Genomic DNA, 14,396 nt, shown 5'->3' with positions numbered 1-14,396 from the left:
TCTGAGACGTCTTTCTTGGAAAGGGCAGTGAGCAAGGAGTTTGGGAAGGAGGAGTTTGGTATTGAGAAGAAAGGAAAGTATGGTGTGGAAAAGTAATTGGTCATGTGGAACAGTCAGTGATGAGAAGGGCATGGGTACCACAGGTGCTACAGCCAGAATACAGACTTTGGCTTGGGAGTTCAAGAACCAAGAGTGGTCATGTATCCATTTCTCCTCTTTCAGGCCCCTACCCAAAACTCTGTTCAATCTAAGAAGTTCAGTTGTGCACATATAGCTCGTACTTGTGAAGTAGTTCAACAGGAAAGCATAGTGATCAGAAGCATGGGCATTTGGACTCAGATATTCTTGGGTTTGGATCTTACTACCTTATTTACTAGCTTTGTGATAATGTGCAAGTTACAGACCTCTCTGTACCTCAGTTTTATTATCTCTAAAATGGGGATAACATGCCTTCCTTGTGGGAATTATTGTAAGGATTAGCACTGGTATTTTTGATAGTGCCATTTTTGATAGTAATGCTGCTGCTGATCTGGCTATTGTAACATTGCTTGTTGGTCTCTAGACAGCTCAGTAGATGCTTGCTCTAAAGACCAATGACCATCAGCTTCCAAGGGGTTCTATGACCATGAAAAGGTCAGTCAACTTTCCTGAAGATTAATTTTCATAACTTCCAATTAAGAAAAGTCTTCCTAGCTCTAGTGTCAACCAGAACTGAAGGGAATAAAGAGAGTATAGATCAACAAGAGTATAATGTAAATACAACTTGGTGAGCTATATCTCTCCTCTCCAATCCTGTCTGGACTGATGTGAAAAAGAACAAACTTCAATTCAGAGAAACTGGGTTTAAGCTACTGTGGTATTTAAGGGGCGGGTTAAGGAAAATAATCCACAGCTCACTGGATGTGTGGATCCTTGGACAAATCAGTTGGCCTTTCTGAGCTTCACTTGCCTTGTAGATAAAATGGGGATGAGACTATTTGCTTCTGGACATCAAGAGGATAAAATACATAATGTGAAATGCTTTGTGAATTGTGAATAAGTTATACAGAAGTAGTTGCATGAAATTAAAAGGGAGTGACAAAGAAGTAGAAGACAGCTGGCTGTCGAGGGCACCAAGGAGGGAAATGCCTTGGCATGGTCACTGTGGCCCAGAGACAGCTCTGTAGTGATGTAGAATTGATTTTGGTAGTGCACCCAATTTGAATCTGCTCCTGAGGACTAATATTTGTGAACTAAACACATAAGTGATGGATGTGTGAACCATAATGCCCATGTATTAGTTCATGACATATTCAGTGACTGAAATACCAGAGCTCCCCATCCTGTTATCAAGATACCTGACTAAACTGAGTTAGTCAGAATAGGTGGCATGGTGATTATTGATTTAGAACAATGGGAGTTGAGTGGCCTTGAGGGAGATGGTTTACTTTCCTCCACGGGAGAGAAGACTTCTGGGGCCACTAGATACAACACCTGGGATACTACTGAGTGAATGAACCAATGAGAGTGTTCTAGTACTCTGGCACACATTTTCTAACTTCTTTCTTATGTTACAACTTTCTTTAGTTATATTTTACATTGGAGATACTCTTGTTCATCTTGTTTGGACTTGGGTTTTCTTGGTAAGCTCAGACATAAAACACAGACCCTATAATTTACAGTGAGACTTATCAAAACCTGTCAGGTCACAGGACTAAATGAAAACCATGTGTAGGTCAGTATATAATTAGTTGAAGAACTAAATCGACTAATATGAAGTGCATTAGTACTAGAGAGACAGCAAGGAAAAATCTGGGATTCCATTCAGTTCAACAAACAGTTCCTGCACACATACTATGTGTCAGGGACAAGTCCACATGTTTGGGGATACTATGATGAGTAAGACATGGCTCTTGCTGTCAAAGAGCTCAGAGGCTTGGGTGTTGGGGTGTAGGCATATGTGCTGTTACAATGCATCCGACCCAGGTGATGATAAACACACACATAAGGTGTAGAAATGATACATACGGAAGGGATGCATGCAGGGTTTTAGAGGATAAACAGGAATTTGTTGGGCAGATAAGGCAGAGAAGGACACTCCAGACAGAAGGAATAATATGGGTAAAGACATGGAAGAATGAAATTACATGAAGTGTTTGATCATCTGAAGGAGCATGAAGTTAGTGACAAGAAATAAGGGTGAACAATGTTTATAGCAGCAATGTCCACAATAGCCAAACTATGGAAAGAGCCAAGATGTCCATCAACAGATGAATGGATAAAGAAGATGTGGTGTATATATACAATGGAATATTATGCAGCCATCAAAAAACCCCGAAGTCTTGCCATTTGCAACAACGTGGATGGGACTAGAGGGTATTATACTAAGCGAAATAAGTCAATCAGAGAAAGACAAGTATTATATGATCTTACTGATATGAGGAATTCTTAATCTCAGGAAACAAACTGAGGGTTGCTGGAGCGGTGGGGGGTGGGAGGGATGGGGTGGCTGGGTGATAGACATTGGGGAGGGTATGTGCTATGGTGAGGGTTGTGAACTGTGTAAGACTGACGAATCACAGATCTGTACCTCTGAAACAAATAATACGTTATATGTTGGAAAAAAAAAAGAAGATAGTAGGAAGGGAAAAATGAAGGGGGGAAATCGGAGGGGGAGAAGAACCATGAGAGACTATGGACTCTGAGAAACAAACAGGGTTTTAGAGGGAAGGGGGGGTGGGAGGATGGGTTATCCTGGTGATGGGTATTAAGGAGGGCACGTATTGAATAGACCACTGGGTGTTATATGCAAACAATGAATCATGGAACACTGCATCAAAAACTAATGATGTCAAGTATGGTGACTAATATAACATAATAAAATAAAATAAAATAAAACAGAAAAAAAAAAAAAGAAATAAGGGTGAAGAGTTCATTAGATCCACTCAGAAAGGACCTTCCTTGTAGGCATCAAAGGAATCTGGACTCTAGTTTGTGGGTCAGAAATTCTTAGGTGCGGTTTTGGACCTATGGGCTTATTGCAACCTACTATGTACTGGGACAATGGAAGACGAAGGGATTGTTTTACTGCCGGTGGAATAAAAATTGAGCATGGACCACAGTTTGTCTTGTACATGAGTATCCCATAAGAAATCTGGTCTGCTTATGGGAGATCTGCTCATGGAAATGCCTCCCCCCCCAGGTATTTAGGGGCTAAAACAGCTATTATAGGTGAGAAGGAGCCAGTGAAGGGATTTAATAGGAGACTGGTATGGTCAGATGGGTGTTTTAAAGGAATCACTCAGGCTAGATTGGAGGGGACCATAGTGGAGTGGGAAGACTTGATAGGGAATAATCGCAAAGGTGCAGGCAAAAGATGATAAAGTCTCACACCTTAAGTGCAGGTCCTTAGAGGTGGGTGGGTGGCCAGAAATGAGGGTGCAGATCTGCATTCCACAGGTAGTTAGGATTCAAGTTATCAGGACTTTGTGATGGGTTGGTATGTGGGTTGGGGATGGGTGACACAAAGGGAAGAGTTGAGGAATTCTCCACGTTTCTGACTTGGGTAATAACAGATAATGTAGCAAGAGGGCTAGGGTGGAGAAATGATGAGTTAGGTCTTTTGAGGCGCCTCTATTCTATCCATGTAATTATTGGGGCTAGAGGTGTAAACTGAACTTCATCAAAATCTGGAAGTTAAACTATGAGATAACTCAGGAAGAAGGAGTAGAGGGAGAATTGCGGAGAACATGCAGTAGGAAAGTAAAACAGACATGGGAGGAGCTTGCTCAAAAGGAGAAAATTTAAAGGCCATGAGACCAGACACAATTCTTTGGGGGCTCTCCAGCCAAGACAGTGGGGTCCCCCAGATCTAGTGATAACCTCTCAAAATCTTAGACTCCCATATTTCTTTCTTTTTTTTTCTATGATTTTATTTATTTGTCAGAGAGAGAGAGAGCACACAAGCAGGGGAGAGGCAGGCATCGGGGCTCGATCCCAGGACCCTGGGTTCATGACCTGAGCCAAAGGCAGACGCTTAAAGACTGAGCCACCCAGGAGTCCCTTAGATTCCCTTATTTCATCCTTGGGTAAGTCCAGTGCGAATTTGATGCTTGGTGCTTATCCAAATAATAATATTCAGAAGGGTGGAAATCTACAAGTAAAACCGTATGATATAAATTCTCTCATCCCCTACCACTGAGTTCCCTTTCTCTGTGGCAACTGTAGTTTCTTGGGTATCCTTCCAAAGGTATGTGCATATGCACATGCAAGTAAAAATATACTTATATATTTATTCTCTTTTCTCAGAGGTCTTGCCACCCCGGCTGCCCCCCAGCCTGCCACCAGATTTGACTGTCTCCATTGAGATTTGAACTGCATGTTCTTCAGCAGATAAGCCTTTTGGAGTCTGGCTGTGGCTTCTGCCTACATGCCACAGCCTTTGAACCAATTTCAACCTTTAGCCCTTACCTTAACTTGTCTACACCCAGCTCCTCTCCCTGGGTCTAGATCCACGTGTCTCACTCCAAATGTCTCAGCTGGAGGGACAGAATCCTTCCATCAGCCCTTGGGGCTCCATTTGGGCCATTCTTCTTCCTTGAATGGTCACAGTGTCATAGACACAGTGGAAGGCCACTCTTCCAAAGTTCCAAACTGGCCGAAGTTTCTTTTCATAACTGTGTGGCTTGAACACAGCCACATCCCTAACAGAGTTCTGAGATTCATCTAACTCTGAAGAAGAATGGCCTGCCCACCTTCTCCTCTTCCTCCACACTGAGTGCCTCTTCTCCTACAATTCCAGGCCTTGGACAATCATCTAGTGCCCGTGGGAAAAAAGCAGAATCCAGCAACTCTGCCTGCAACCTCTCCAGTCCTAGTTCAGCTTAGCTCAATTCTGCCATCTCCACTCCCTCCCTTGGGAGAGGGTCTTCACTAGCCTCAGGGACTGTTCACTAGCCCTTGGGAGAGAAAATTCAAAAGATGATCTTGAGCCAGAGCCTATGGCTTTGCATGGAACTTTAGGAACCATAACCTCCCAGGACAGTCTTCATTGGAATGGGGACCTTCTGTCTGTCCCTTGGAGGGACTATGAGGAAGTCTCATTCAACTACTCTGTTCTATCAAAAACATGTGTGGAAATCTTAACCGGGGCTTTATGGACATTGATAAAAGTTTACTTTGAAAAGGAATATTCTTTCTTTAGGTCAGTTATTCTAAAGGTATCAGTCTCATTGCCCTCTGTTTTATAACAAAAATTAAAACAATACCCTTTCACCATCAGGAAAAGAAAAGCATAGATGGTAAAACTTGCAATCACATATAATTAATACAAATCAATACAGTGCCTTAACTGCAATATAAAGGAGACACAAAAAGGAAAATACTGGAACCATATCATCTATATTTCATTTTGTAGCTTCTCAGACAGAACTGTATTAGAAAACATAATGAAGTATTAAATGTTTGCACTGACAGATGGAATCGCCATATGTTCAACCAGCCACAAATGCAGGCTGACACAGGTCTGCTGTTCTGGCAATCTAAATACTATGAGCAACTTTGCCACTGACCAACACAATATTCCTAAAAGGTGAGAATTCCTGTAAGCTTTCTAATGAAAAGAAAATATAGTCTTCTCTTGATTTACACAGCTGTTGCTTTCCTCAACAACTCAGTTGTTGAGAACAGAAAACTGAGTAAAACCACTTTGTGTGTGTTTATGACATGGAGTTGGGTTCTGGGCTGAGCCATTATAAATGGTGGGGCATTCAAAAGTTGTTCAGGAAGTCTAGCGTAATCTGGATCATGCTCACTAAATGTCAGTAGCAGCTCTCCCAAATCACAGTGACAAGCAAAAAAAACGACTCCACAGATTTTTCCAAAAGATTTCTAGGGCAATACTGTTGCTTTTTTTTTTTTTTTTGGTGCCAAAAGGTGGTTTTATTAAAGCACAGGGACAGGACCCGTGGGCAGAAAGAGCGGCTGACAGTACTGTTGCTTTAGGACACTTAGAAGCTGGGACATTCCGGGGGGGGGAATATGAGGTACATATTTTCAACTGTACGTGTGTGTGTGTGTGTGTGCACACGCGTGCTCGTGGAGTGGGAGAAGTTGTGGAAAAGCTATATCTCCATCTCAGAGATGGACCCCTGATTTGTGTGACTGTTTCCATTAGTTTCTGTTTCATTTGCAATTAAAGAAACTTACTCCCTTTAAAAAAAAAAAGGAGAGAAAGAGGAGAATCAAGAAAAGACTCCTGAGACCATTCTTCCTAAGGACAGAAAAGAAAGAGAAATCAGTAGAGTGTACAAGAATAGTCATGGAGGATAGTAGAAATGAGAGCGTGATGTCATGGAAACCAAGAGGGAAGGAGCACAGTCCAAGAAACAGCCAGGAAGAGAAGTCAAGTGTGAGCAGAAGGTTCCTGGAGGAACTACACATTGAGAAGAGCCTAGAAACATGATCAGGATTCAGGCAGGTGAAAGGAATGAAGTGGGCACTACTGGCCCCTTCCCTTGTGAAGAGGATGTGGCTAATAGGCTGGCTACAGTGGGAGGCCAGAGAAGTGGTCTATAAAGTTGCTGGGGTCGTAGTTTGCTGACGTCTTGTGCCAGATGAAAGGGAGGGTAAAGATGCCCATTAGACATTTGGGTGGCGCCAGCAATTTTTGGTCTTTGTTGGAAGGATGGATACCCAAGCTGCACTGGGATGCTCTGTGTCACTGTGTTGTCCCTCCCATATCTGCTGGAGGGAATGTGGCACTCCCTGCCACCCATTATCAGAAAAATGGAGCAGTCTTAGTCAACTTATGACCTTCCCAGGTTCACCTTGGGTTATTCCCACCCCTCCCTCATGCCCACGCCCAGTTTCCAATCTGTCAATAGGCTCTGTTAGTTCTATCTAAGCAGCATAGAGTGTCCTCTGCTGGCACAAAGGCTCCTTTACACACCATGGGGCCTGTATTGGTTACCGCAAGGCAGTCATTCCCAAGGGCAGTGAGGGTGAAGATCATGTAATTTGAGTATTTCAGAAAGTTCTTGGGAATAATAAAAAGACATTTTTCTGGGTTATGTTCTGCTAGTCATAAAGACATAAGAAAGCAGTTAAATCCTTCTTGGTACGGGGAGTCTCTGGTAGTGGGGAAAAGGTCTTCCCCCAGTGTGACGCTCAATCCTGAGCATTTGGAAAGGTTGAGTGACTCCCTGAAAAGCTAGTGTGAACTCAGGGGCAAGAACTGAGGCAAAGGAAGGACTTGAAAGGAGATCAAAGATGACTGAGGGTGGGCATGATGGTCACTTTCACTGAAGATGGACCACACCATTGTTGAAGGAAGAGAGTGAGGCCTGTTCTTGCTTGGCAGTGACAGGGGTCCCTCTGAAGAAGATCTCTCACCCCTGTTTAGTTGTCTGATGGTGGTAAGAGATGCCCCATGAGATGACAAGTTAATCCCCACCAGAGATACATGAGTAGACTGGCCTTTCCCAAGGCCGGGGTACTTCAGGAGAGAGCCAGTTATGAATGGAACCACTTCCAACCTTGAGACCGCCTTCTTCCTTCCCCCATAATCTCCCCAAATCCTCCATATTCTTTTTCCTCTCTTCTTTCTCCACGTCTCAGATTCAACTTCCAGAATATTTCGACTTGTTATTTAAGAAAGCATAAAAGTGTGATCTTGGTTTGAACTGATCGGATAGGTAATTTGGAGAACATTTTTGTTTGTTCAGTTGAGAAAATGCCAGAATTCAATCCTTGAGCATGGGTTGTTCACGATGCGGTGTGTATGAGGCAAGGACTGAGGTGAGGCCATCTTGACCCTCTAGCTACATACAGGTGTCCCTAATTAACTTTAGTTATTTGGAAGATGAGAAGGGGTGTGGGGACGGGCGGGTCTCTGGCTTAGCTTTCTGGATCCAACAACCTATGCATTTCTACTCTTCTCATTCCTACTCTGTATGCAACAGGGTAGTTGATTAGTCCCTTTTATTACCAGCCTTAAATTTCTCCTGTTGTCAGCACAGTTGATTCCCTTTTGTTCTATACCTGGTGGAACTGGAAGAACATTCTGGGCAAGTAGAAAACAAGAGTGTGTTACCTCGGTGTCCCTGAAGAAAACTTGAGACGTTCCTGTAGTTGAAACCATTCCTGATCAACATTCACTGGTTAACATGTCTTCACTCACACTACGCTCACTGCTAGGGCGTGCTTGGGATCAGAGAAACTCCTCTGGGCTCCAGGGGAAACGCCCAGTTTTGGCTGCCTTCTCCTCAGTAATCCTCTCTCTTGGCTTGACAATGCATAAACAAGGTTTCCATGGTGAGGACATCAGACTTTGAGGCAAGGCTGTGTGGTCGGAGCATCATGCCACCTCATTGGCACTTGTGACTTGCCACGTGCCACCACAGGGAGGACTGTACGTGGCAGGACCAGGGCAAGAAATGCAGTCTATCCCGCGGCAGGTCAATCACCAGCCTGTGGTTATTGAAGGTCTGATGGAGTGAGGGTTGGATGATCTTGCCCCTCGACCCAACCTATTAGCCTCTTCCTGGGCCATCCACAGAGGTGTGAATAGGAAGGAGCAGGTGGTTTGATGCCTTAACAGCCCAGGGAAAGTGTTGCAATGAAAGATTTAACAGCCTGGAAAGGACACAACTCCTGTTTACTTCCTATTTTCCATCATTGTGGCTAATTGAGTGTTGATTGTGGTATCTATTAAGCCCTCACAGCTGGTTTAGCTGAGGCCCTTTCTGGCTGGAAATTCCGTGCTGTCAGGGGTAGGTGGGTCAGTGGCAGGCCTGCTGGGCTGGGTTCTTCTGTCACGGGACCGGGACATTGACTTCAGTTTCTTCTTACAAATGAAGGTATCAGTTGGGGTGGTCTCTAACCTGTTTCTGAGCTGTTAATCCAGATACTGGAACAGAGTGGAGAGCCTTTCAGAGGGGCAGAGCACTCTCCTCAAATCTCTGTGCGGGGAGCAGGCATTAGGCAGAAGAGGGTGGAGGGAGCAGAAGTGGGGCTCACAGAGGGATCTGGAGCCTGAAGATGTTGGTACAAGTCCTCAGTCAGCCACATTACTCACCTGGTGACCTCAGGCAAATCTCTTACTACCTTAGAGGCTCAGTTTGCTCATGTGTGAAGTGGGCATAATAGTACCTGCCCTACTTACTTCAGGAGATTATGAAAGCGAAGTGACATCTGTGAGGGTGATCTGAACTATTACAGGAAGGGTGCGTCACTACCACTGTCCTTCTTCTTGGAGAAAGCTCTTGAGTCCGAGGTGGGGCCAGTGGGTAGGCACATAGCTGGGGTGCCTGGAGCAGGCTGCTTCCTTGGGGACCAAGGTGCAGTCCTGTCTCTCATTCTTCCCTATGGCTTCATTCTTATGGGTCTTGGAGCATTCAAGAATCTTCCTTTTAGAAGAAGCACTCATCCACAGGGGTAGTTTCATATCTTAGAACCGATACCGCTAGCTCTGCAGTGAGTGGCTGGCTAATACCTGAGCAGAGCTGAGCTGACTGCTGTGGGGTCCCAGCTGGGAAAGGGACAGGAGCTGTAGGGAGCATGGGACTGGGCGGTGGGCTTGAGAGCAGGGTTGGGTAGTGAGGTTGTTTTTATTTTATTTATTTTATTTTACCGCAATGTTGACATTTCTAGATGTCTGCGACTGCTGTGGGCAATAGGAAAGCAGAAACATGTGCTTCCTGCTGGAAATTGTGCTAAGTGCCACATGCATTATTTCATTTATTTTCATATCAGCTCTCTGAAGTAAAGACCACCATCATGCCCACTTTACAGATGAGGAAATAGAGGCCACGAAAGGGAAGGTAACCCTTTTAAAGTCACGGACTGATAAGTGGTAGGGCTAGGATTCACTGCACAGTGAATCCATGTCAACCAGCATGTGATGTAGACTTTGTGTATTACATGGCACTCTGTGAGGGTCATTTATCATCATAGCTTTTCTCCTCCTGAGTCCCTCAGAATCTTTTCTTTATTTCTTTTTTTTAGATTTTATTTATTTATTTGACAGAGAGCAAGAGAGCACAAGCAGGGGGAGCAGGAGAGGGAGAAGCAGGCTCCCCGCTGAGCAGGGAGCCCGACGTGGGGCTCGATCTCAGGACCCTGGGATCATGACCTGAGCCAAAGGCAGACGCTTAACCGACTGAGCCACCCAGGTGCTCCCCTCAGAATCTTTTCTGTTGGGAGACTGTGGTCACTTTTTCCACGGAGGCAGAGGGCGAGGAGAAGACCAAAGGGACAGGAAGAGCCCCCAAAGGCCCAGTTCTGGAAGCCTGTGCTTCCACCACCCAGTTAGAGCAGGGCAGCTCGGCCCTGGACTCAGTCTCAGAAGCTCCCTCTCATGCTGTTTCCCCACCAGGAGCCTCACAAAGGTTGATAAGGAGCCTTGCCCTCCCAGTCCTTTGAAGGGCCCCTGGTCTGCCCGGGCACAGGGGAGGCTGCTTTCCCCAACGCCAAGCGGAGAGCCGAGTGCTGTTGCTAAAACCCCAGTGAAGACCCCTCCTCTGCCATCTCCCGGCCTCATCAGCAGCATAACCTAAGTCTCTCCCCTTCACTGCCTGGCATTACTCCTTTCCCTGGCTCTTAGGAGAAGCTGGTGGAGACTGCTCCCCCCCGGCAGGTGGTTGTCTGAGTTTTAAGGCAAAGGGAAAGCCTGTTTTTCCAGGACCATCTAAGCTGCCTAAGTGCTGGACTATGATGTTCTCCAGGTTGCTGTCTGGGAAGCAGTTTGCTCCTAGGAGAGCCAGGACACCAGACCCACACCAGGGTCTGTGTGGGGACTGGAGCCATAGGAACTTTCTGCAGGAGCAAGGGTTAGGAAGGTTCAGGGTAATCCTGGGGGTCAAGCTAAACCCAATCTCCCAGCTGCTGCTCTAGGGAAGTGGAAAATACAGGAGGAGGGTGGCTGGTGAGTAAGATATCAAACCCCAAGGGTGTGGGAGCTATTAAAATACTGTGTAGACAGCCTAGCACTTCTTTCAACAGCATTGAGATTAGCAGCAGGACAGGCTCCTCACTCCCTGCTTTCTTGCGGCCCCGCTCCACTCGTCCCAGGGGGATTCACTCATCGAGTCACGGCCACCCCAGTGTCTGTCCCTGGACTGCCCTCCAGCCCCCAGAACACTCTCTAGCTCCCAGCCTCCCCACAAGTGCTGAGACCCATTCCCCTGGGGGTTTGGTGGCCCCGATACAGCGCAGGTGGCCACTGCCCCACTCTCGTGCTTGATTTACTCCTCATTTCCCGCTGGTCCTGGAGCACTGTCCCTGGAGCACTGCCGTGCCAGCACCTCTGTGCCCAAAGACAGCACTCAAGGGCCTCTGAAACTTGTTCTCAGCGAGACCCTTGGTCCTTCCCTGCTGTCTCCTGCAGTAACACGCCACAGGGGCTGTGAGCTGAATTCACACTCGGTGAAGGGAGGAGGAGGCTGAGATTTGTCCTGTCCCTTCTAGTTGTGACACCTCCATTTTCTGGGAGGCGGGAAGAGGGAGGAGACCACCCCTCTTTCTCGCACTCTATCTGATGATCTATCATACTGCTCCCCCCACACCCCTGGCCCACATGCACAGCCCCTCCTCCTCGCTCCCTGCCCACTGTCCCACCCCCTTGAGTGTGAACAGAATCCCTGACCATCCTGACCCGGCAAAGGCCTCTTCCCTCGGCCCCCGTGGGCCGCTGCAAAGCAGTGGCTTGAGAGAGACGAGTCAGTCAGCACATTTGAGGCATCATCGTGCGCCGAATCCAATTCTGGGAGTCAGGGCCTGGCGCAGGCGACAAGAGACACAAGGACGTGAGATCAGTTCAGGACAGGGGTGTGTCAACATATTTGGGTCATGGGCCCCTGAGAGACCCGGGAAGAGCTTTACCCCGTCTCCTCAGTGACACTGCACAGCCCCACACAAGCATTTTGTAAGAACACAGCTTTGCAAGAACTGCCCAGAGCCTCGCCGCGGTCTCTCTATGTTCAGCTCCACAGACTCATGCTCAAGAACCCGGCTTGGGAGTCTGTGCGCTGAGACAGGCAAACATGGCTTGACCACTTGAGACAGGGGTGCCATAGACAAGGGAGGGGACCAAGACACAGGTGCTGCAGAGCGGGAGCGCGGTGCTGGGGGGGCGGGCACCCCTGGGGTCCATCGGAAAAGCTTTCCAGCAAAGGGGGATTCGGAGCAGGCTCTCCTTGGGGAAGTGGGATGTGTGGGGAGGAGCCAAGAGGGTGGCCGGTCCAAACTATTGGCCCTCTGGTGTCCTGGGCACAAGGCCTGTGTCCTTACAGCAAACCCTTCCATGCCTCAGTTTCCTTGTCTCATACCATGCCCTGGGGAATAGAATGAGGGATGGGAAAGCAACCCCCTAATAAAGGACAAACAAAGTGCTGTGCAGATAGGAGACATCGAGGTCCTGCCAAGGAGGCCAAAGCAGGCAGACACACCACCCCTGTCCCCTCCATGGGTCAGTGCCTCCAGCTGGTGTGTTTCCTGCTCCCGAGGAAGCCCCGCTTGGTGGTTCCTGCCCTCCTTTCTGCCGTCTGTGGAGGGGAGGACGTGCCCTTGGTGAGCGTCAGCATGGCATGGGGCAAGGGAAAATGTCATGGGCTTGCCGAGACAACTCCACCACAACATCCCCATCATAAAATTCTGTCAGTTTCATCTCTCTTTCTTACCAGAGAAGCATTGTTTCTGCTTAATAGTGACAGCACGGAGCTAAACCTACAGAGAGAAGTATGGACATCATCCCGACCCTCTGGGGACTTCATCGTATGGACAGTGAGCCAACTCCATGGATAGAGTCGAGGGTCGCCAGAGGACAGGCCTTGACTAGAGGGCGTGGCTGCCTGGGAGCCTGCCTGAAAGATGGGGCCCGCGAAACGGTCAGCGTATTACCCTCTGGTGTCTAAGGGCCAGCTGAAATGCTGACTTGGAGGCCTGGTGGGGAAGATGGGGTCCATAAAGACTCTCCACCGCCACCTTCGCCCCCCAAGGATCTTTGTTGAGAGGTCCTGTGACATTCCGGTCTCTGGCTCTTGCTCTGCGTGGGAGAGATACAGCGCTGAAGGCTGCAAACCCAGACCAGTCGGTAGGCAGATAAATGCCAGAAATGGCAAAGGTATTTCCACCCAAGGGAAGAGAGAGAGCCTGGAGATTTCACATCCCAAGGGCTCCAAATCTCAGACAGACGGACTTTTCTTAAAATTTTTCTGACTGGCTAATGTGGGGTCCCAGAAGAAGAGGCAAAGTTCTCTGCTGCTCCCAGGGCTGCAGGTGAGCTCTGAGTCCCGGGACAGGGAATGGAAGGAGAAGTAGCAGACCTGGGTTTTAGCTGCTGTGGTTGGCGTTTGGAGGTGGTGAAATGCTATTTCAAAGACACGGCTATTTATTATCAACTCTATTTCTAGGCGTCTTTGAAAAACAGGGATATAAACTCCGGAGGAGCTTCTGGGCGGGGGGTGGGGGTGGTGCTCAAGACGGAACGAAATCACGCCTCTCAGATCCGAACTGCCCAAGCCTGCAGGGGCGTCTCGGTTCCTGCCTGTTGGCCAAGCTCTCCTTCTCCAGCTGAAGCCATACCTGTTTGACCTTCTCCTTCCTCTCTGGCTTCCCTCTGTCTGCCTTGCTATTGCCATTTCTCCCCCTTCCCCCCTGCCATTTCTTTATTTTCAGTGAGAAAATCAGCGAAAGGTCTAGGTCTGTACGTTTTGTTCTCCAGGTTCTCCCAGAGTTTGCCTCAGCTCGCAGGGCTTTGCCCCTTCATGTCCATTTGAAGCACGGGTTGACTCCTGAACTGAAGGGATCCTTCTGGGTCTGATTTTCAATGCCTCCATTTTGCAGATGAGAAAACCAAGGCTCAGAAAGGCTGAGGGCTGCTCCTAGGTTCTAGGGTCAGTTGGTCACAGGGCTGCCAAGAGGATATAGGTCCCCTGACTCCACTTTCAACGTTCTTCCTAGTCCTCTTGGTTTCCAAACCCCTCAGTCCACAGGTGAGGAAGGGGAAGACCGGTAGGAGGGGTGACATACCATGGTCACGCAGTCACTTTCAGGCAGAGGGACTCGACCTTTACAACCAAACAGGCTTGTCCAGTTTGTCACAAAACTTCCCTCATAAAAGTACTGCTAAATAGAAACAAATATACTGCTTTGACTACCTGACAGGCTAGGAAGAGTGCCCATGGCTCATACAAATATAGTTCGTGTCACGAATGTAACACATCCAGAAAGAATAGTCCTTTAGACGTTTACTGTTTAATTAGCAATGACTTCACTTGTTTTTCTTAAGGTTTAAAAGGTTCTTAAAGAAGAGTTTGGAAGACCCATGGTTTCCGATGTGGAAAAAAAAAAAAAAAGGTGGCCTGAGAATTTTGAACAGTTATCTTTTTTTTCCTAATAAAAATTCCTGTGGCAAGCAG

This window comes from Halichoerus grypus, chromosome 6 (genome assembly GCF_964656455.1).
Source record: "Halichoerus grypus chromosome 6, mHalGry1.hap1.1, whole genome shotgun sequence".
NCBI classification, from domain to species: domain Eukaryota; kingdom Metazoa; phylum Chordata; class Mammalia; order Carnivora; family Phocidae; genus Halichoerus; species Halichoerus grypus.
This window is presented reverse-complemented; position numbering follows the sequence as displayed.